The sequence below is a fragment of the Bubalus bubalis genome, chromosome 12, assembly GCF_019923935.1.
Source record: "Bubalus bubalis isolate 160015118507 breed Murrah chromosome 12, NDDB_SH_1, whole genome shotgun sequence".
NCBI classification, from domain to species: Eukaryota; Metazoa; Chordata; class Mammalia; order Artiodactyla; family Bovidae; genus Bubalus; species Bubalus bubalis.
The window spans coordinates 64,182,973-64,207,948 of record NC_059168.1 but is presented as its reverse complement, the minus strand read 5'-3'; positions in this window follow the sequence as shown (position 1 = coordinate 64,207,948).

Sequence of the window (24,976 nt, the reverse complement as noted above, 5' to 3'; positions counted from 1 at the left end):
ACATTCTTTTGTATAGGGGCATTCTTTCAATGGCTAATCCCCATAGAGACAAGCATTCCGGTTTTCCACTGAAACCTGGCAGCACATTGTTCAAGAGATGCCAGGCTTATCAGGTATGTCTTTACCATTGTCCTTCATTGGTGAGATGATCTGAACATTTAGAGTCCTGCTGCCCTTTCTCTCAGCATGGCTGTCTCACAGCCCACTGTCCCTCATCTCACACCTCTGCTGCTGTGTGGTTGTGCCAGGACCAGGGAACTGTTTGGCTTTGGATTCTCCATGTTAAAGTACATTGTCCAATGGGAATGCCAGCAGCTCTAGCCCATAAGGCACCAAATCAAAGGCCATCAACCTTTAACATCATAGTTACAATGCATGCATGTGTGCTTAGACACCCAGTTGTGTCTGACTCTTTGCAAATCCATGGACTGTATCTGCCAAGCTCCTCTGTCCATGAGATTTTCCAGGCAAGAATACTGAAGTGGGTAGCCACTCTCTTCTCCAGGGGATTGTCCCAACCCAGGGATCAAACCTGCCTCCTGCATTGCAGGGGATTGCTTTGAGCCACCAGGGAAGCCCCATAGTTATGATATTTAGCAATTAATATTTGTCAAGGCTAACACTACTGATAACAATGACTACCATCTTTGTATCTCTGCTGTTGCTGCTGCTGCTAAGTCGCTTCAGTAGTGTCTGACTCTGTGCGACCCCATAGACAGCAGCCCACCAGGCTCTCCTGTCCCTGGGATTCTCCAGGCAAGAACACTGGAGTGGGTTGCCATTTCCTTCTCCAATGCATGAAAGTGAAAAGTGAAAGTGAAGTCGCTCAGTCGTGTCCAACTCTTAGCGACCCCATGGACTGCAGCCTACCAGGCTCCTCCGTCCATGGGATTTTCCAGGCAAGAGTACTGGATTGGGTTGCCATTGCCTTCTCTGTTGTATCTCTAGATACTAATATTTAAATTCAAAATTATAATCATGAGGGCAATGTTTCTACACAGTGCCTTAAATTCTAGAACAATTTTCGGATTGGTTACCTTTACTTCTAAGTATTTTATCTTTTTAAAATGCTGTTTAAATGGGACTGCTTCCTTAATTTCTCTTTCTGATAGTTTATTGCTAGTGTAAGAAAGACAACTGATTCTTGTGTATTGATTTTGTGTCCTGCAACTTCACTGAATTCATTTATTAGTTTTAATAGCTATTGGATGGAGTCTTTAGGATTATCTACATACAGTATTATGTCATCTGCAAACAGAGACAGTTTTACTTCTTCCTTTCCACTTCGAATGCCTTTTATTTCTTTTTCTTTCATAATTGTCTGGCTAAGACTTCCAGTACTATGAATACCAGTGACAAGTGTAGGCATTCTTTGTCTTGTTCCTGATCTTAAAAGGAAAGCTTTTAGCTTTTCACTGTTGAGTATGATGTTAGCTGTGGGCTTTTCATATATAAAGCTGTGGGCCTTTATTATTAATATATTGAATTATGTTCCTTCTATATCCAGTTTGTTGAAAGTTTTTATCATAAAACTATATTGAATTTTGTTTAATGCTTTCCTGCATCTATAGAGATGATCATATGATTTTATCCTCCATTTTGTTAATGTGTACACATTGATTGATTTATGGATATTGAAGCATATTTGCATTCTGGGAATAAATTCCACTTGATCATGGTGTAGGAATCTTTTGTGTATTGTTGAATTCAGTTTGCTAATATTTTGTTGAGAATTTTTACATCTCTGTTCATCAGGGAAATTGGTGTGTGATTTTCTTTTCTTCTAGTGTCTTTGTCTAACTTTGGTATCAGGGTAATGGTGGCCTCATAAAATGACTCTGAAAGTGTTCTATATTCTATTTTTTGGAATGATTGATGTTAATTCTTCTTTAAGTGTTTGGTAGAATTCACCATTGATGCCATGTGGTCCCAAGTTTCTCTTTATTGGGAGCTTTTTGATTACAGAGTCGATCTCCTAACTAGTAATTGGCTTGTTCAGATTTTATATTTCTTTATGATTCAGTATTGGTAGAGTGTATGTTTTAGGGGTCTATCCATTTCTTCTGGGGTGTGCAAATTGTTGACAAGTAATTGTTCACAGTAACCTCTTAGGATTCTTTGCACTTGTGTGGGATCAGTTGTAATATCTCCTCTTTCATTTCTAATTTTATTTACTTGAATTTTCTCTCTTTTTCTCCTCATAAGTCTAGCTAAAGTTTTGTATGTATTTTTTATCTTAAGTTTTAGTTTCATTGATCGTTTATATTGTCTTTTTAGACTCTATTTTATTTATTTCCACTCTGATCTTTGTTAATTTCTTCCTTTGACTAACTTTGCAAAGTGAAAGTTGCTCAGTAGTGTCTGACTCTTTGCAACACCATGGACTACAATCCATGGAATTCTCCAGGCCAGAATACTGGAGTGGGTAACCTTTCCCTTCTCCAGGGGATCTTCCCAACCCAGGAATTGAACCCAGGTCTCCTGCATTGCTGGAGGATTCTTTACCAGCTGAGCCATAAGGGAAGCCCAAGAATACTAGAGTGGGTAGCCTATCCTTTCTCCAGCAGATCTTCCTGACCCAGGAATCAAACTGGGGTCTCCTGCATTGCAGGTGGATTCTTTACCAGCTGAGCTATCAGGGGGCTTAGTTTTTCTTCTTTTTCTAATTTTGAAATGTAAAGTCAGGTTATCTATTTGAGTTCTTTCTTTTTTCTTAATGTAGACATTTATTTCTATAAAATTCCCTATTAGAACTGGTTTTGCTGCATCCCATACTTTTTGGTATGTTGTGTTTCAATTTTCATTTGTCTAAAGATATTTTTAAATTTCTCCTTGAATTTCTTCTTTGCCCCATTGGTTATTCAGGAGCATGTTGTTTGATCCCTACACATTTTTGTATTTTCTAGCTTTCTCCTTGTAATTGATTTCTAGTTTCATACCAACTATGGTCAGAAAGCATGCTTGGTATGATTTCAATCTTCTTAAAGTTTTTAAAACGTGCTTTGTGACCTATCTTATGGTATCCTGGAGAATGTTCCATGTATGTTTGAGAAGAAAGTGCATCCTGCTGCTATTGGATAGAGGTTCTATAGGTATCTATTAGGTCCATCTGATCTCACAAGTAGTTGAAGTCCAATATATCCCTAATGATTTTCTGTCTGGATAGTCTGTTCATTATTGAAAATGGAATATTAAAGCCCCCTACTATTATTGTATTGATGTCTATTCCTCCCTTCCTTATTAATATTTGCTTTATAAATTTTTGTACTTCTATGTTGATTGCATAAGTGTTTACGAATGTTATAGCCTCTTGATGAATTCCCTTATCATCATATAACATCTTCCTTGTCTCTTGTTAGAGTCTTTGGAATAAAGTCTATTTTGTCTGATGTAAGTATAGGTACCTCTGCTTTCTTTAGGTTTCCATTTGCACGGAATGTCTTTTCCCATTCCTCACTTTCAGTGTATGTGCTCTCTTAAAGCTGAAGCAAGTCTCTTATAAGTCCCATATAGTTAAGTCTTGCTTCTCTGTCCAACCACAATATGCCTTTTGATTGAAGAATTTAATTCATTTATATTTAAAATAGCTATTGATAGGTATGAACTTGACTACTGCCATTTTGTTAACTGTTTTATGATTGGTCAGTATTTCCTGAATGAGTGAATGGATGAATAAATGACTTAAATAGTTTTAAAATGGAACTGTTTCTTACCATTTAGTTTCCCAAATCATTAGTACAAAGTTTTCATTGAATGGAATGGTTTTTTATTGCCCAACAAGAGATTAAAATATAATACACTCATCTTTGAAAAATCATGCCTTAGTTTTTCACAAGGCTTTAAACCTAAAGCAGACCAACAGAAATTGCCAGTGGTAGCTCTGTTGTAAGAGTATGACATATTAAGCTAGGTGTGTATGTGGCCTAAGACAGGGATCCCCAAACCCCAGGCCATGGACTGGTATAGCAGTCCATGGGACTGGGGACTGGGCCTATTGGGACTGGGCTGCACAGCAGGAAGTGAATGGCAGGCAAGTGAGCGAAGCTTCATCTATATTTATAGCTGCCTCCCATTGCTCGCATTACTGCCTGAGCTCTGCCTCCCATCAGATCAGCAGCGGCATTCAATTCTCACAGGTACACAAACCCTGCTGTGAATTGTGCATATGAGGGATCTAGGTTGTATACTCTTTATGAGAATCTAATGCCTGATGATCTGAGGTGGAGCTGAGGTGGTGATGTTAGTGCTAGAGAGTGGCTGCAAATACAGATTATCATTAGCAGAGAGGTTTGACTGCACAGAGACCATAAAAAATCAGTTGCTTGCAGACTCATATCAACCCCCCCAGATGAGATCTTCTAGTTGCAGGAAAGCAAGCTCAGGGCTCCCACTGATTCTGCATTATGGTGAGTTATATGCTTTTACTATATATCACAACATAATAATAATAGAAATAAAGTGCACAATAAGTGTTCAATGCAGTTCAGTTCAGTCCCTCAGTTGTGTCCGACTCTTTGAGACCCTATGGCAAAACGCCAGGCCTCCCTATCCATCACCAACTCCCGGAGTTTACCAAACTCATGTCCATTGAGTCGGTGATGCCATCCAACCATCTCATCCTCTGTTATCCCGCCTTCAATCTTTCCCAGCATCATACTCTGTTGGAAGTGTCTTTTCAAATGAGGCAGCTCTTTGCATCAGATGGCCAAAGTATTGGAGTTTCATCTTCAGCATCAGTCCTTCCAATGAACATTCAGGACTGATTTCCTTTAGGATGGACTGATTGGATCTCCTTGTAGTCCAAGGAACTCTCAAGAGTCTTCTCCAACACCACACCACAGTTCAAAAGCATCAGTTCTTCAGCGCTCAGCTTTCTTTATAGTCCAATTCTCACATCCATACATGACCACTGGAAAAAACATAGCCTTGACTAGACAGACCTTTATTGGCAAAGTAATATCTATGTTTTTTAATATGCTGTCTAGGTTGGTCATAACTTTTCTTCCAAGGAGTAAGCGTCTTTTAATTTCATGGCTGCAATCACCATCTGCCGTGATTTTGGAGCTCCCAAAATAAAGTCAGCCACTGTTTCCACTGTTTCTCCATTTATTTGCCATGAAGTGATGGGACCGGATGCCACGATCTTAGTTTTCTGAATGTTGAGCTTTAAGCCAACTTTTTCACTCTCTTCTTTCAGTTTCATCAAAAGGCTCTTTAGTTCTTCTTCACTTTCTGCCGTAAGGGTGGTATCATCTGCATATCTGAGGTTATTGATATTTCTCCTGGCAATCTTGATTCCAGCTTGTGCTTCTTCCAGCCCAGTGTTTCTCATGATGTACTCTGCATGTAAGTTAAATAAGCACGGTGACAATATACAACCTTGACACACTCCTTTTCCTATTTGGAACCAGTCTGTTGTTCCATGTCCAGTTCAATAAGTGTAATGTGCTTGAATCATCCTCAATCTAATCTCTGCCCTTGTCTGTCAAAAAATTGTCTTCCACAAAATTGATCCCTGGTGCCAAAAAATGTTGAAGACTGCTGGCCTAAAACATGGAACACTCATGACTGCTTTGATGATTCATACATTCATTCATCCATTCAACAAATCTTATTTGAGTACACGGTAGGAGTTGAAGTCTCCTGTATGTACTGGAGAGATACTGATGATCAAAACCCCTAACTAACGTTCCCTGTCCCCATTGGGCTTACCATCTAGTCGTTCATTTCCTTTAGAATCTTGGGCACAAGATGTGATGAAATTTCTTAGTATCTGTCAGTCAGAAGATGAAGATGGAGCTTCTGTTGTCTTTCACATTAAGAAAATTAAATCCTTTGTTTGACTCTTCCTTCCCCATCCCCACTATCCCCTGATTTGAGAAGTTTACTAATAGCACTCATCCATGGAAGCAGTCCAGTAGCTTGTTTAAGTTCACTGGAAATGAGTCTCCCCTCCTCCGCCTTTTCCAGTAAGGAACAGCCAAGGACACTGAGGGGGAGGCTCACACTTAAACTCCAGTGAAAGGACCCCAAACCCACATCAGACACCCTGGCTTCCAGGCCTGTACACATATCATGCACCGTCTCCGGGTAAAATCTAAACTGCTTTAGTCACTTCTCAGGATGCCTGGGGCTCAGTCAGTAACTTGAGTTAAGTGAGGACAGCCCACCTGCAAATGCTCCTTCTCTTCTTTTCATGTTTTTTTTTTTCCGTAGCTCCTGACACTTCTTGGCCACCCATCATTTTCCATTTAGTTGTGGGCAGTCTTCTTATCTTCAAAGTGCTTCGCTTCGCCTTACAGAGGGAAGTCTACCCCTAAATAAAGTTCTTGGTTTTCTGTGTGTGCTGAGAGACCCTGCCAGCAGCCCAGCTGCTTTCGGACCCTTGCCACCCGGCCTCTGCCAGCATTTCCGAGTTTCCACTACGGGAATAGATTCCTTGGAAGGAGACTTGCTTCTTTTGGGCCATGAGGCCTCTTTTCTGAGAGGGGAGACAGAGTGAGAAAGCCCAGGGGAGAGCCGGCGCGGAGGTTCCATGAAAAATGTTCTTCAGGGCTGGCTTGAACGGTGGTGTTGTGTGACAGAAGAATCCCTCAGTCTTTCTGATTTTGGCCAAGGCTCCCTGCTTCTTCATGAGATGTTGATGAATTTGTGCCTGGTTCCTCTCTGATGATTACCTCTGTGTTTACACTGTGCTGCCTCAGAGTTACTGCTGTATCTTGAATGCTCATTCAAGGAGAGTAACTCAAGGGCTGACAGCTGGTGAGGTCATTCCACGTCTCGCCAAGGCCCGTGTGCCATTACAATGAAGTAATAATGTATTTATAACACACCTAACCGCTGATGGCTTCGATTGCCATGGCTTTTCCCCCTGCATTTGCACAGATGTTTTTTGAAAACTCAAGAATTGGCCTCCAGAAACAACCTTCTTGCAAACAAACTCTGTCTGTTGACTCTGGCGGGTGCTTATAACGAGAGTTGTTAGCACGCGGGATTTATGTTTCAAATATCATTTTAATTTCTCAGGCAGCATTTTTACCACATGATGTTAATTCACTGGTGCACTTGAATCCCACAGCCTCTCTCTCCCTCACTCTGCATTCTCTCTCTCGCTTTCCTTTTTAATGAAAATATGGACTTGGTTTCCAAGGAAATATTCTCAGTGGCTGATTCATAGAAACACAGTGCATTCATTTTCCATGGAATTTACTCTGAAATGTCATAGTCTTTTAATTCGATAAATGACGTACATTTATGGTTCATTAAGCCCCTCTCTTTATCCCCTAGTAGCATCTTTTTTGTCACACACAAGGGCTCTGCAATTAGTCCCAACAGGAGCAGTTGATCTTCCTGAGAGATATAAGCTTCTTTTAACATTTATTAGGAAACAATGGGAAAGCATTTAAAAATGCTGGTACACACACCAGGTTGACATCAAGGTTGGATTCCTGTGAGAACTGTGAAGTCAGCCTTACATATCTTTTTTTTTATGTATATATTTTATTTTTGGCTGCATTTGGTCTTAGTTGCGGCACATGAGCTCTTCACTGGGGCAAGCGGGCCTCTTTCCAGTTGCAACACTTGGGCTCCCGAGCACGCAGGCTCGGGAAATGCTTTGAGATATGCAGAATCTTAGTTCCCTGACCAAGAATTGAACCCATGTCCCCAGAACTGGAAAGCTGACTCCTCACCACTGGACCACCAGAGGAGTCCCTGTAAACCTTAATATTTCCTGATAGTGGTAGGTTTGAGATAACATCTTTATTGACTTCACAATTAACACACCAGATATTTAAAAAAATTAAAACTGTCAGAGATTTCTGTCCTGATCCTCTCACATTGCATCTTTCTTCTCTTTCCTTTCCTGCAATCCCCAAACATTTTATGTCTGCTTCTTAGTCCTCTGGCTGAATCAGCTCTGGAAGGATGGCATTATCTTACATAAAGGCATCCCCTTGGCTCACAAGGCTCCTCCCAGCACCTTGGTGCAAGAGTAAAGATTTCTTAATTCACACGCACCCTTTCTGGTTTTTCATGAGCCCTGAAACAGGTGACATCAACTCTGAGACTTGAAACAAGAGGCTAAAACCTCCCTTTTGTCTGCACTGCTTATGCTCTGTGTCTTCTGGTACAGATTGGCTTTTGACACATGGGTGATGGCTCAGACAGTAAAGAATCTGCCTGCAATGCAGGAGTCTCGGATTTGATCCCTGGGTCAGGAAGATCTCCTGGAGTAGGGAATGGCAACCCACTCCAGTATTCTTGCCTGGGAAATTCTACAAACAGACCATGAGGTCTCAAAGTCAGACACGACTGAGCGACTAACATTTTCACTTTCTGCTCCATTGATGCTTCTTAAGCTGCTGCTGCTGCTGGTAAGTCGCTTCAGTTGTGTCCGACTTTGTGCGACCCCATAGACGACGCTTCTTAAGAGACAACTCCAAAGTCTCTGCTTGGTCCTGACCCTTGACCTCTTTGAAATTCCAGACTCTCTAGAGCACAGCCTCCTGGAGCCTTCTCAGCTGCTGATTCCTGCTGCGCTCCCCTCCCTAATTCCTTCTCTACCTTGCCTGCCCACTTTCTTTCTTCCATTGTTACCTGCCTTCTGGCTCTGGTCTATACAACCTCTGGGGCAATCTTTTCCAACATCCCCGGTTCTTGGTTTCAATCATATTTCTGTTTCTAGCTCTGACCCTCCCTTCTCACTAATGATTTAACATGCTCATCTCTGGATTTTAGAAAGGGGTGAATTTCCCACCTGCTGCCTAACTTGTTTTCTTCCTGTAGTGAGTTCTAGCTCACTCAGCATCCCAGTCCTTCACTCAGGAACCCCAGATAGAAATCTCAGTGTCATCTTTCCCACCGCCTCCTTCTCTGCTGCAGCCTCCCCTGCATTCTCATCTACTCCTTCTCTGTATTTTATCGGTGGTTGTTTAGTTGCTAAGTCGTGTCTGACTCTTGCAACCCCATGGACTGTATAGCCCACCTGGCACCCCTGTCCATGGGATTTTCCAGGCAGGAATACTGAAGTGGGTTGCTATTTCCTATTGGCTCTTCCTTTTTTTTTAACCATCATGAGACACATCAGAATCACCTCAGTGCTTCTAAAACAAACTTGCTGGGCCCTGCCCTGGAGACCATGATTCAGCGCCTCTAGGGTGGGGCCAGGCATCTGTGTTTTGATGAAGCTCTGAGGGATTTGGACACACAACCAGGTGGAGAAACACAGCTGGAGAGACTGGCTCTTTCTGTTTCCACAGAGCCTGCCCTGGGTCAGGCAAGCAGCTCATCACTCTCCACTGGGGCTTGCTCCTGCCTCCCTGGCTTCCTTCCAGCAGTTGGATACATTGCTGTAGCCAGAGGAGCTTTCTAATGGGCATCCTGTCATGTTATTCCCTTGTTTAAAGATATGGCTTGCTGTTTTCCATGGGCAATTTCACACCTCTTATCAAGATTGGTCCCCGCTTTCTTCATTCTTTTTCTCCCTGTCTGGACGCTTTCCTGATACCTTTCCTACCATCAGGAAGGTGCGCTGTGCCCTGTGGATCATTCTTCCAGCTTCTGGATTAAAGCTGGAGTCATTTTTCCAAGTCCAGCTCCAAAACCAGCTCTCTTGCCTGCTGGAGAAGCCCCTCTTGGTCAGAGGCACTGCCTCCTGTGGGTCCTCACGTTGCAGAGACCCAGGTCTGCTGCTCCTCCACCCAACTCCCATCCTCAAAAAGAGAGGGGCTCCTTTAAGGCAGGGCCCCTGCCCTCCACACTCCCCTCTGCACACACCCAGACAAATGCACATCAGTTTTCAGAGAGACTTATATGGATAGATGTTTCCAGGTAAGGGATGCGGCCGAGTTTCCAACGCAAAATCTTAGAAATAATGAAATTTTTTCCCCTTCATTAGCATTTCTCTTAAAAAAATTTTTTTTATTTTATATTGGAGCATAGTTGATTAACATGCTGTGCTTGTTTCAGGTGTACAGCAAAGTGATTCAATTATACATATACAGGTATCTATTTTTTTCCCAAACTATTTTCCCATTTATGTTATTACAGAATATTGAGCAGTGTTTCCTGTGCTATAGAGTAGGCTGTTGTTGATTATCCATTTTCAGTACAGCAGTGTATACAAGCCTTCCCAGGGTTTGCTACTTACTAGAGTCACACTGCTGTGGGCAGCAGTGGGAACAAGGGCTCAGAGACAACAGGGTTAAATTCCCAGCCTTGCCCCTTCCCTCTGTGTGATCTGGGACTAGATATTTAATATCTTTGTGCCTTCATCCCTTTGTCTGTAAAGCGACATTAATGATATGTACTTTGCAGAGTTGAAATGAGAATAAAATGGAATGGCCTATAAGAAAATGCCTGGCCCAGCTCTGTAAGAGCCTGGATGAGTTGGAAAGAGTGGGAGCTGGGAGGGAGGTTCAGGAGACAGAGGGTATGTGCACACCTATGGCTAATTCATGCTGATGTATGGTAGAAATGAAACCAATACTGTAAAACATACATCCTTCAATTAAAAATAAATTAATTTTTTAAAAAAGGAAACACTTGGCCCATAAGAAATACACGACAATGTCATTTTCTCTTTCTTCCCAGGGACCAGGGTGAAGTTTAGTCAGTCCAGTAGGACACCAAAGACAGTCCTCAGCTCCTAGAAGCCACCTGCTGCTTTGGGCTTTCTGGAGCCTGCTCATCCCTCCCTTCTACCCGCAGGGTTTCCTGTGTACGGTGGTAAAGCCAGTCGTGGAAGGTACAATCTGGAATCAGACTGTTTGAGCTACTGCCTGACCCCAGTGAAATTACTTAATCTGTGTAGACGTCAGTTTTCTCTTCTGTAAAAGGGGATAATATTGTTACCTAACTCACCATGTTGTCATAGGAATCAATGACATAGAAACACAGGGCATTAGCTCAGTGCCTGACACAGAGGGCTGGTGGTGTGGTGGTCACTAGGAAAGGGAGGTGAGGGTGCTGTCCAGCCCTGGCTATGCTGGTAATATTTGGGGGCAAAACCGAGAAAAATCTATCCCTCTCTCACTGGCATTTCTTTTCAGGTTGTCTCCCAATATATTGGGGTTTCCATCTCACCACCTGACAGAAGGGTGACACAATGCTTCTAGTCTTCAGTAAATTTTCTTTGTTCTATGCAATTTAATGAAATTAATTATAGGATTTAATATAATTATACTTCTGTAATTAATGTAACAATCCGACTCATTTTAAATTGTCCCCCTCTTTCATTTTTGCATGGAGTATGCAGCTCCTCACCCAAGTCACTGCCTCAGGCTCGACTTGCAGAGTCGAGCACTGGCTCCCTGCCCCTCTCTGGAGTTTTGGGAAACAGGAGTGGGGAGAGCCCTCAAGGTGTTATTGGGTCTACTCCCTTATTGGATAACTCAAACTTGAGGCTGCACAGTAGTCTGTGTTTCTGATCGTATGCCTTTCTTGGTGTTCCTACCTGTGGACAAAAGCATAAAGCCAAGTTCTTGTGATTCCCCTGGTGAAGCTTAATCACTAGGCTTACTGCATTGTAAGCCACAGGGATCCTCTCCTCCCCATGCAGACAAAGGCCATGTCACTGGGGTCTTTCTCTGCGGGATTTGGAATCCTAGAAAATGTTTTTCAACTCAAGACAGCCTAGCAATGAAAGATTATCCCATATTGTTAAAGTAAATGACATAGGAAAAAGGTAGGCCAAGACTCATAGAATCACAACACACCATATTACATGCTGAACAACCTCCCTGTACCAGGAAACTTCATCTGGTTTGCTTTAAAGTCAAGGTTAGTTTGTCCTTCAGAATGGGGTGAATTTGAAATGTTTGTTTTTTTGTCTTTGTTTTTCCTAATTCTTATTTTTCTGAAGAAATAATCAAGCTTTGATGCTCTGCTTAGTAAGGTCGTAAGCGCTTCAGTCACAGACACCCGATGATTAGCACTTATTCTCATGTTTGTGTCTGTGACTGAACTCACATTGATCTGATTTATGATGGGCTTGTCTTCAAGCTCCCAAGTTCTAGCTCTGTACCACATACTCCTGATCTACCTTGGCCCAGTGGTTGCCCAAGGCACACATAGAGCATCCAACTGTGCAAGCAGATTTCATGTCTGTGCTCAGTCACACCTATTAACATTCCATTGGCCAAGTAAGCAATATTGCTAAGCCCAAAGTTAAGTGAGTGGAACTCCACCCATCATGAAGTCAGGGCAATTCAGAGTGGGGAATGGGGCTGGAGGAGTTGGGAGGGAGCGATTATTTGCTGAACCATAATATTAACTCCCACATTCATCCATTTACTTTGTGTGCAGGGCAACGAGTTCAAACTTATCTACTTCTATGGGGTAATGTACTCCTATGAATAATCTTCACTGTGACTCTTTAGTTTTTGTGGCATTAGCATAGAAGTTGGAGCATGTGTGTGTGCATGCTAAGTCGCTTCAGCCATGCCCAACTCTTTGCAACTCTATGGACTGTAAGCCTGCCAGCCTCCTCTGTCCATGGGATTCTCTGGGCAAGAATACTGGAGTGGGTTGCCATGCCCTTCTCCAGGGGATCTTCATAACCCAGGGGTCAAATCCATGTCTCTTTTGTCTCCTGCATTGACAGGTGGGTTCTTCACCACAAGTGCTGCCTGGGAAGTCCAAAAATTGGAGACAGAAGACCAAATCCTATCTCTGTGACTTCTGAGAAGGTGGATCTGTGGCCAAATGAGCCAACCGCCCTAAACTTTAAAGCCCTCATTAGAAAACGCAGACCATCCTTCAACCTGGTTTCCAATATTACCATGAGGATAAAAGTAAAGTATCTTGAGAAGTATAAAGTGCTGCTGAAGTTATTGTTGTTTTTTTTTTTAGTTAGAAGAATGCAAACCCCTTAGTAAAAGAGCCCTCATGCTCTTTACACAGGGGAACGGGAGATGGTCTTGGGATAGAAACTTGGATTAGAACCTTGACTCTATGAATTACTTGGCCTTTACGAACCTCAATTTCCTTCTTTGTAAAACATGGATCAAGAACATCAGCTCTGCTTACTTCTAGTTTTTTTGAGACATCAGATGAAGCAGTGGATGGAAAACACTTCATAAAGTGTCAAATGTCATGCCACATGCAGTGGGGACTCAAAATTTTGTTTACTTCTGCCATGTTTATTTGTTATCTGAATGAAGGGGAGTTGTAGAAAATTACAGGCTTGAAATGGTTATTCTTTTATATGCAAACAAGGGCTTGGAAGAAGTGGTTTTTAAGATCAAAGTTTAAGGAAAACTGCATCTTATAAACCTGAAGGCAGAGAGAGAAATTCTGTGGAGGAGGGATAGCCTTTACAGCAAAGTTGAAGGCTGAGATTCTTCAAAAAGGTAAGCAGGGGGGTTACGGAAGTGCCAAGAGGGCTGTTTTGTGGTGATCTTAATGATCTTACTGTGTGGCACCTAGGGTGTATTTCAATTGGTTGTTTCTGTAGATCTTTATAACCTCTGAGTTTAAACCAAGGAACCAAATTAAAGGGAGGGAGGTGAGGCTGGAGATTTAGAGCTGGTGGAAAGATAGGTCTGGATTTTATATCTCACCTGTGCTGTTCACAGGTGAAGCAGTATGACCCTGGGACAATTACTTAGCTTATCTGAATCAGGGTTTTCTCATCTGTACAATGGGATGAATATCAGTACTTAACTAACAGGAAGTATTGAGCACCTGATGAGCAGATAAGGCCACTCAGCCCCAGGGACCTCAGGGTCATACCTGGCAGGCCTTGAAAGAAGGCAGAAATAGAAGATGAATTAGTTTCTCAGAGTAAAATGATTAATTGGTGGGGCCTCAGTGTAGATCATCATATAAAATGATCCACAATCTTTAGGAAGTTCCTCTACATTCTCAGTTTAGCCCTTGGACAGCCTTCAAATATCAAAATGGTCAGCCTGTATGCCAGATCAATTGCTAAATAAGAATTGTTGGGATTTTAGTCCAGGTATTGGTATTTTCTAAGCCCCACTCCCACCCCCAGATGGTTCCCATGTGCGAATGGGTGGAGGACTGCTGCTCTGGTGACATGTGCATCTTCCTCTTGTAGGAAAAATTAACATGGTGTCAGGGGCACAGGGCTTTGGAAGTGGATACACCTGGGTTTGAATCCTGGCTCTTCTGCTGACTAGCTGTGGACCTCAAACTTCAATTTTTGGATCTGTAAATGGAGACCACAGTCCTTATTTAATGAAGGCTGGTGTCAATATGAAATGAAATAAACAATGTGACCATATGGTACGTGTTCAAAAAATGGCAGCTGTTGTTATTAAAAGAGGCCTTCTCTGAGCAACCATTCCTTTTAATTTGCCTGCCCTCGATCTCACTCTACTCTCTACCATATTACCTGATTTTATTTCCAATGTAGCATATTAGAGACTCTGAAGTCATTTTTATTTACTTATCATAGGATAGGTATGATGATCATAGGGATATTTTCTGTCCTGCTTGCCTCTATGTTCCCAGTACCTAAAACTGTGCCTGGTAACAAGTGTGGTTGTTGTTGTTGTTCAGTCGCTAAGCTGTGTCTGACTCTTTGCTACGCTGTGGACTGCAGCATGCAGACCCCTCTGTCTTCCACTATCTCCTGGATGTTCACTGAGTCGGTGATGCTATCTAACCATCTCATCCTCTACTGCCCCCCTTTCTCCTTTTGCCTTCAATCTTTCCTAGCATCAAGGTCTTTTCCAGTGAGTTGTGTCTTTGCATCAGGTGGCCAGAGTATTGGAGCTTCAGCTTCGGCATCAGTCCTTCCAATGAAGATTCTGGGTCTTCAGTAAAGATTTGTTTGAATGAATGAAAACATGAATGTTACCTGCCTTTGGAAAGTCTGATTAAAATAGTCTTTTTTCCAGTTCAAGTGAGAGTTTTTAACTGTTGCTGCTAAGTCGCTTCAGTCGTGTCCGACTCTGTGCAACCCCATAGACAGCAGCCCACCAGGCTCCTCCATCCCTGGGATTCTCTAGGCAAGAACACTGGAGTGGGTTGCCATTTCCTTCTCCAATGCATGAAAGTGAAAAGTTGAGTCCCCCTTAAAAGAGATTGGGCTTCCCTGGTGGCTCAGATGTTAAAGAATCTGCCTGCAAGGGTTTGATCTCTGGGTCAGGAAGATCCCCTGAAGAAGGGAATTGCAACCCACCTCAGTATTCTTGCCTAGGAAATTACATGGACAGATGAGCCTGGCATGCTACAGTCCATGGAATTGCATAGAGCTGGACATGACTGAGTGACTAACACTTTTTTTTTTTTTTTTTTTACTTTTTTCTAAAGGAGATACTGAAAAAAAAAAAAATTAGAAACTCAGTGTTATGGGCTTAGAGTAGTTCTGGAGAGAGTTCTGGGAGAAGGCTGCTCCTAACATCCCTTTCTCTGCCCTGGAGGCTAGAGGGAGCTCACCTGATTTTCTTTTTCTCCCAGATTGACTGCAGACAGGAAGATTCAGAAGAAGCTCCCCTGCCCCCAAAATGAACTCCATCCCAGATCACTGGGGCAGAGAGGGACAGTGGGGTGGGATAGGGGGTGGACTGTGAGAAGCCACATTGTTCTCTCTCCCAGCCTCCTCAGAGAGATCTTCCACCTGCCCTCTCAGGAGTCCACCTGTGTCTTCAAACATTCACTCACCTTTTGTTAACCCTTGAGCTTTTCAGAGCCAACAAGCCTCTTAAAGAGGAAGAAATGCTTCCAGGCAGTCTATGTGAATACTTCAAAATTTACAAGTTTGTGCTCATTGGCACACTCAGGTGGCTTGCTTATACTGTAGATTTAAGCCAAAGAGAAGGAGGTGGCAGGGGTATACATCAAAAGATGTTGAATAATCACAATTTGAAGGTATAAGTCAAGGATGTAGAATAATCACAATTTGAAGGTGGCTTCCATTCGTTTTCAGACCAGAACTCCATACGGTAGATGCTACATTTGGCCATGACTGAAACTCTAAGAGATCCCTTTCTTTCTTGAATCAAAGATTATAAACCTGGGAAGGACTTTAAAGTTTGTCTTATAAAGTATGACCCCCTCAGTTTTACAAATGTGGAAACTGAGGCTCATAAGAGTTTAAACCTCATGTGCAAACTGCCCTATCTGGTTACTTTGGACCCGAGACTGAGCCACCAGGCTTCTCCGGTAGCTTGGATGGTAAAGAATCTGCTTACAATACCAGAAACCTGGGTTCTATTCCTAGGTCAGGAAGATCCCTTGGAGAAGGGAATGGCAACCCACTCCAGTATTCTCGCCTGGAGAATCCCATGGACAGAGGAGCCTGGTGGGCTACAGTCCGTGGGGTCACACAGAGTCGGACACGACTGAGCGACTAATACTTTCACTTTCAAAACTGGAATCTCAGTCTTTCAACTCTGGGTTCACTCATGTGTCTATGACCCTATGTCCACCCTCTTCATCTACTGAAAAAGAGCAGAGAGAGACAAGAGAGTTTGACATCTTGACTGGAACAGAGTAAAAGTTTTGGATCTTCTGAAAACTGAAGCTGAAAAGTGGAGAGATAGGACAAGGGTTTGCGGAAAACAAATGGCCCAGGTGAATAGGTATATGAGCCTTGAAGTTACTTTCTGGTAAACCTGGGCAGCAGAGAGTGATTTCCCCGCTGTAACAAACCGTCCAGGCTGTGTGGGAAAACACAGTTTATTGTTGTTATTTGTTTCCCTGTTGCCTGGAGCCATCCTTGGGTATGGAGAATTTGTACTTGTCGGAAACTCAATGGAACGTTGAATATTTCATCTGAGTGATGCTCTAGGAAGGTTGGGACCTAGCCAAGAGTGTGATAAAGATACCATGAGCTAATCCAGGCTCTTTGTCTATGTTTTCTTTACCTCACACTTATATTTGCTGGTCTCTCAGGTCAATCATTTTTTTCTGAGAAAATGCACTGTGCTCTCTGTTACACCTGTGTTATTCAGTATGAGGCAGTTGATTAGTTCAGTGCATTTACAAAGTGCTCTACCATCATTTTTGTGAGCTCTCTTTACCAAGCCACCATGGAGAGCATTGAAACACAGACTCAGAGATAGTGGAAACCGCACAACCTCACAGCAATTTGTCATTCTAATCAACACCCAATTCAAAGTGATTAAATCTATATTTTATGAGCTCTATTGATTCGCGCTGTTTTGGAGTCTATAATAAAGGTGAATTTTATTGGCAAATTGTTGTCATTATTCCTGGAGTGAGACCATCTTATGATTCTTCTGATCCTTGGAAAATACAACCAACCAAAATTGACTCAAGAAGAACAGTAAAACAGAACAGAGCAATAAATAAGGAATAAGTTCAAAATGCTATCAAAGAATTGCTTCTGAGAGAGATTTTAGCTCAGATTATTATTCCAAGGGAATTTTTCAAAGTTTTAATGAAAATTCCCATTATGTATAAGCCATCTAAAGCAAAGAAAGAAAACCAGTGGGTTGATTTTTCAAGGCTAATATCTTACTACCAAAACCTGACAAAAATGGCATTTAAAAAAAAAAGCCACAAATCAATCTCACTCATGATTAATGAGAAGCAATAATTCTAACTAAAACACTAGTAAATTGAATCTAGTAATGTATGAAAGAATGATCATCATGAACAAATAGAGCTTATTAAATGATTTCCCTGGTAGCTCAGTTGGTAAAGAATCCACCTGCAATTCAGGAGACCCTAGTTTGATTCCTGGGTTGGGAAGATCTGCTGGAGAAGGGATAGGCTACCCACTCTAGTATTCTTGGGCTTCCCTTGTGGCTAAGCTGGTAAAGAATCCATGTGCAATGCAGAAGACCTGGATTCAATCCCTGGGTTGGGAAGATCTCCTGGAGAAGGGAAAGGCTGCCCACTCTAATATTCTGGCCTGGAGAATTCCATAGACTGTATAGTCCATGGGGTTGCAAAGAGCTGGACACAACTGAGCAACTTTCACTTTCACTTTCATAGACAATGTACTAGTATAATAAGTCAAAGAAGAAAAATATGACAATCCTTACAGATTTTGAAAAGCTAAAATTAAATATTCATTAATAATTATTCAGAATCATAGATTCCTAAGACTAGAGGGAATTTTTCTTAATTTAATGCAGAAAATCTAACTCAAATAAAAAGACAATGCCATTAGTCAGGGTAAAATGAGGCATTCGTATTAGTTCAGGAACAAGGGAGGGTCTGCGAAGAACAAATAAGCAAGTTCAAATATATATTAAATAAAATTGCATTTATAATAGAAAAATACTTAGAAAATATATAGCATAAAGATTATATTTGCAATAATAATAATAAGACACAAGCTATCTAGGAATATATTTGCAGGATAATTTGGCATTTCAAGAAAGAGAAAAAAGATCTACCTAACTTCATTGACTGTCATAAAAGAACTGTGACTAAAAGGAGTGATACTACTATGTCCATGTATTTACTGAATCAATATTATAAAATTTTAATTTCCTTAAATTAACAGATATGTTTCAAGTAATTACAAAAAAGAGTCCATGTTGTAGTTCTCATTTTACTTTGGAAACAGACTTTGAGAAAATGAATCTAAAGTTCATCTGGAATGACAGTGGATAAAAATCCTCCCGGAAATTTTGAAAAACAGAAAGTAATAGAAACAGAAAGTAATGAAGGGGAACATTTGTGTTGCACAATATTAAAGTACTTTATTTTTATAGTAATAAAGTGATTTTACACCAGTGTAAAAATTGACAAACAGTTGTCTGGAAGGAAATAAAGGGTCCAAAAATTATATTAAGAAAAGGTAGCATTTCAAATCAGTAGAGAAAGGAATTCTTTTCACAAAAGAGTTTTCAACGAGTTGATTATTTGAAAAAATATTACAAAATAAATGATAATTTGATTAAAAATTGAGTATAAATATAATATCATATGACACCTAGAGAAAGGTAAATATCTGAGTATGAGAGAGAAAATAACTTTTGTCTGTTAGATCATATTAGAAAAGACTGTGTTGGCTATAAAAATTTAACAGCTTCTTTATGTAAAACAAAATGTCAAAATTAACTTTTTTTCTGAATGCCATCCTAAATCCACAATAGCCTTAAAAACCTAACTTAGAACCAGCTCAGTGTTTTGTCCTGTGAATTTTGAAAACAGCCTTTTTTCTGTGAATTTTGTCAAAAATAATCAATTGTTTAATATCACAATTTCCTGGGACAGCAGTAACACTAAGAGAAAACAATTTTAAACACTTAAAGACAAAAAAAAACTTAAAGACAAAACAAACTTAGACATAAAAACTGGAGGATAAGATGTCAGTTGAGGATTTTGAAAAATTCCAGCATATTACTTGGAATCTAGATTGTTACCTGCATGAGAAGGGCTGTACACATACCCAGGAAAGATCTGAAGATGTCTTAATCTTTCACTTCTGGCTGACCTTGAGCCTGCACAAGCAAGAAGTGAAGACTAAGGCAGAGTTGTCAACAGCCCAAGTATTGAAGATGTACCTCAATGTGTCCAGCATAGCTCCTTGACAGTGGCTGGAGGACTCACTATTTTAAGGCATTTGAAGAATCCTTGTCCAAACATTAACTGACCTATGCTGACCAAGCTGAGATTCAATGGATACACATAACAAAGAATACAAACTTTACAGAATTCATTCATGGAAACCACTAAAAAAAATAGCAGTGACAATGATCATTGCTGTAAACATAGCATAAAGCAAAAAGTATTTAAAAAGTAATTGACCAGAAGTTACAGCAACATTAGATAAGAAGTAAACTCCTGATTAGTTTAATGTACTGAGATAGCATAATCCAAATGGCAAGTTATCCCTAAAAGATTTATAGTCTATTTCAATACAGAAACACAAGAGAAAGAGACCGCTGGAACATTTTAAATGATAAAAGTGTCATCTTTGGTTTTAGAGACCAAATAGGAAGCAATTGCTCTTGGATGGAGAGCTCTGTACCAGTAGTATTTCAGTTCTAATACTTAGATGTGATCCCTTTCCTGTGAACCCACTTGGACTTGAAAAACCTCCTTGAACTGAAAAGGATTGGGCAAAGTAGAAGAGGGAGAAGAGGAACTCTAATCCTAACCTCTTCAGAGGCCCAGGACCTCTGATCGCTATGCTTTGTTAATAGCCTGGTTAGGAGAGAAGGAGAGTTAATAACAGCTAATCTGGTGTAAACTATACCTATGATTGTATATTTGTAGTTGCAGCATGTTAGCTAATGATTTGTTAGTAATTTAATCAAGTTCATTCTATACTGTAGATTGGACTTTTCTAAATTATTTACTTTATCCCCATGAAATTACCCCTCATCTGGCTTTTTTCCACCATAGTAAACTGAGTGATGTTTTTCAAAATTTTTTTCCCCTTCCCAATAGCTAAATATTGTTATTTTTCTTTTGTAGACTCTTTGAGTAAGCTCATCCAAGTTCATTGCTTTGAATACCAGTCTGTATCTTGATGATTCTCAAAGTGTATGACCAGCCTCTTCTTCCCATGTTTGCTCTGAAGCAGTCACACTTGATTACCTATATATGTAACTCTCCTAAAACAACATGTATTAATTCTTATCCTACCAGATCCTCTTCTCCATTTCAGTAAATGGCATCACGAGTCACCTAGTTTCTCAGATCAAAGATCTAAGAGTAATCCTTTATTTATCTCTTTTCTCACATCCACATCAGTAAATCCTATTGACTGCCTCCAAAGTGAGTCTTTTGTCCCCATCTGCACTGCTGCAACTCTAATTTATCTGCCACCATCTCTTATCCTGATCTCTATAAAATCAACTGAGACTTCCCCAGTGGCTCCGCTAGTGAAGAACCCGCCTACCAATGCAGGATATGCAATTCCTGGGTTGGGAAGATCCCCTGGAGTAGTAAATGGAAACCTGCTCCAGTATTCTTGCCTGGAAAATTTCGTGGACAGAGGACCCCGGCTGGCTACAGTCCATGGGGTCACAAAGAGTCAGACACGACTGAGTGCTTGCACACACACATGTGCACCACTTCTTTTGAAAATTTTAGAGGCATCTGCTAAATTTGAATAATTCATACCCCATCTGACCCAACAGTTTAGCTCCTATATACATACAGCAGAAATGCAAACATATATCCACCAAAAGACATAAACTAGAATGTCATTATTCAAAACAGCCCCAAATTGGAAATGTAGATAAAGATCCGTTTATCTACAGCAAAATGGATAAATTAACTTATGGTAAAATCCATAAAATTATATACTGCATTGCAATGAAAATGAATATAATTCACAACCATGTACAATAATGTAGATAAATCCCATAAACACATTTCAGTTCAGTTCAGTTCAGTTGCTCAGTTGTGTCCGACTCTTTGCGACCCCATGAATCACAGCATGCCAGGTCTCCCTGTCCATAACCAACTCCCAGAGTTCACTCAAACTCATATCCATTGAGTCGGTGATGCCATCCAGCCATCTCATCCTCTGTTGTCCCCTTCTCCTCCTGCCCAAAGCCACAGAAAATTGAAGATAGTGAGAATGTACAATATGATTACATATATACACAGCACAAAAATATGGAAAACCAAGTTATACTTTTAAAAGTAAGGATATCCTTGGAAAGTGTAAGTGGTGTGAATGGTGACTGTAAGTGAGAACAAATTCTGTGGTACTGATGATGCAATGTTTCTTGATTTGGATGCTAGTTACATTGGAATGTTCCATTTATGAAAATTTATCAACTTGAATACTTGTGTGCATTTTATGGATGTAAATTATATTTTAATTAAAATTTAAACAGGCTTTTCCTAAAAAATAATTCACAAACACAAATATAAGACATAAAGCTGTAAGAGTCTTAGAAGAAAACATAGGTGTATATCTTCATGACCTTAGATTAAACAATAGTTTTTAAAATATGTCACCAGAAGCAAAAGAATACAAGAGAAAAGTACAAATAAATTAGATTTAATAAAAACTTTAAAATTTTATGCTTTAAAAACACAATTATAAATTGAGAAGATAATCCACAGACTGGGAGGAAAATGTTTGCAAATCATATGTCTGATCAGAGACTCACATCAAGAATGTATAAAGGATTTATACAACAGTAAAAACACACAACCCAATTTAAAAATGGGCAAAAGATTTAAATAAATCTTTCTCAAAGAATGTATACAAATGGGCAATAAACACATGAAAGATATTCACCATTATTCATTAGGGAAATGCAAATCAAAACACCATGAGATACAACTTCTTACCATGGATGTTTATAGAGTAAAAAATATAATATTATATAAAGATGAACAATAAAAAGAATTGATGAGGATTTGAATAAATTAAAACACTGCTGGGGAGAATGTATAGTGGTGCAGTCACTTTGGAAACACATTTGGCAGCTCATCAAGAATTTAAACATAGTTACTATGTGACCCAGCAATTCCTCTCCTGAGTATACATGCAAAATAATTGAAAACATATGCCCACACAAAATCCTGTGCAAAACTGTTCATAGTAGCATTATTCATAATAACCCAAAATGCAAACAACCCAAAAGTCCATCCAATGATGAATGAATTTAAAAAAATGTGGTATGTCCATACAATGAAATATCATTTGATAATAAAAAGAAATGAAATACTTAAAGATGTAACAGCCTGGATGAACCTTGAACATATTATGTTAAATGAAAGAAGCCAGGCAAAAGAATAAATATTGTATGATTCCATTTGTATGAAATAGGTAAATCTATAGAAATAGAAAGTAGTTTAATGGTTGCCAGAGGAAAGAGAGAATAGGGTATAGGGAGTAACTCAGTGGGAACAGGGTTTACTTCTGGGGGTGATGAAAACATTCTGAAATTAGACAATGGTGATAGTTCTCAAACTCTGTATTTATTTTGTATATGAACTTTATCTCAACAAAGATGTGACTTTAGAAATAGCCCATGTGACAAATTGCTTTGAGGGAATAAATCAGCAATTAAAGAAAGACAGATAATAACCAGCATTGAAAAAGAGGCGGTAAAATCGTTGTTCTTAAAGGCTGCTTTTTGGAGTCATGAAGAGTATTTTTCCACATGTATCAATAACAATAAAAATATTATGTCCTCTCACGCAGTATTTGTATATGATAGTCTATGTAAATGATCAAATGGTTAGGCCCCCTCACACCACATTTTGTCCAAGTGTGTTCACTGAGAAACTGAAAATAATATGTATGATTTTTTAAACGAAAATTGGCAACATAATTTTGTGTATGTTCTTAAGGTAGAAACTCTATATGATCTTTAAAACCAAATTGTTGAAGAATATTAAATGACTTGGTATAGTGCTTGTGATATAAAACTATTAAGTGACAAGAAAGCAGCATGCAGAAGTTTCTGATTCTTATGTGTAAGAGAGACACAGAGATATGAGATATAGAAAGAGAGAGAGAAAGGAAAGTGAAAGCAATCCGAAGTATTTAATGTAGACTTTTAATCACCCCAGAGGTGATTAATGCATCTGTTAATATGGGCTTCCCTGATAGCTCAGTTTGTAAAGAATCCACCTGCAATGCAGGAGAGCCTGGTTCGATTTCTGGGTTGGGAAGATCCCCTGGAGAAGGGATAGGCTACCCACTCCAGTATACTTGGGCTTCCCTTGTGGCTCAGCTGGTAAAGGATCCACCTGCAATGCAGGAGACCTGGATTTGATCCCTAGGTTGGGAAGATCCCCTGGAGGAGGGGAAGGCTACCCACTCCAGTATTCTGGCCTAGAGAGTTCCACGGACTGTATAGTCCATGGGGTTGCAAAGAGTCAGACACGACTGAGCAAATTTCTCTTCACTTAATGTGTTAAATGGGCAAAATAAAGAAAGTACTCTAGGCATAGCCTAGACAGCACAATAAAGAAGAACTGTTAGGGGCTGTGTTTTATACTCAGTATTCTGCTTACAGTGCCTTTTATTGGATTTCTTTCCCCAACTTCATTTAATTTAATTCAATTAAACAAATATTCACTAAGAACCTGTTAAATGGAAGACCTTGCTCTGGGTACAATAGCAAACATAAAGATGAGTATGTAGGTCAGTAAGAGAAGCGTTGACCACTGGGTCCAAGCAGAGTAAGAAGACAGATAAGAGAATAAGAAAGGGGATAAAGAAAACTTAAGGATGAAGATGAGATAGAAGTGCAGGTGCAATTGAGAGAGAAAGAGAAAAAAAGGAAAGAAGGCTGTTGCTTCATTCCTTTGGGACGTTTCTGAGGGTTGATGAGACTGTCATGATAGCCTGCCCGCTTCCAAAATAGAGAAATAACTGATAGAGCGGAGGGGGTGGAAGTGCTTTTTAGAACATTGCACTAGGATGCTGAAGTCGTGGGGATGAAAACAGATAAACTAGGAAAGAAGGCTGCACACTTGCTGTTGAAATCTAAGCCCCTGGTGTGGAGTAGGTATTTAATAAATACCTGTTTAAAGAATGAATGAACTGCAAGTGTAGGAAAGGATATGTAATATTGGGGAAAAATTAAAAAAACGATCACACAGACTTTCAAGAGGGAGGTTTGCTGAGGGACAGTGAAAGTCCAATGGGCTGGGAGCTGCTGCTGCTGCTGCTAAGTCGCTTCAGTCGTATCCGACTCTGTGCGACCCCATAGATGGCAGCCCACCAGGCTCTCCGTCCCTGCGATTCTCCAGGCAAGAACACTGGAGTGGGTTGCCATTTTAGTGCATCGTAATTCCTGGGTGCCTGAAGAAAGAGAAGAAACAGCTTTTCCCTCCGAAGAGGCTTTTCCAGGGACAGTCAGGGGTTGATTAACGTGAGGAAGTTGGAAAGAACCTTAGAGGAAAAAGTAAAGATGGAAAGCTGTCATGTGGATTCCAGGAAGGACCTTATTCCAGGGTGATCTAGAGTAAAGATGGAGGTGAATAACTGTGTGGGCCGGGGATAGGATGGGCAGAGATGAAGGGAAGGAATGGGGAAACTAGCATAAAAGATACAGAAAGTTGGAAGCTAAGTCTGAAAGTAGTTCACTTCAGTTCA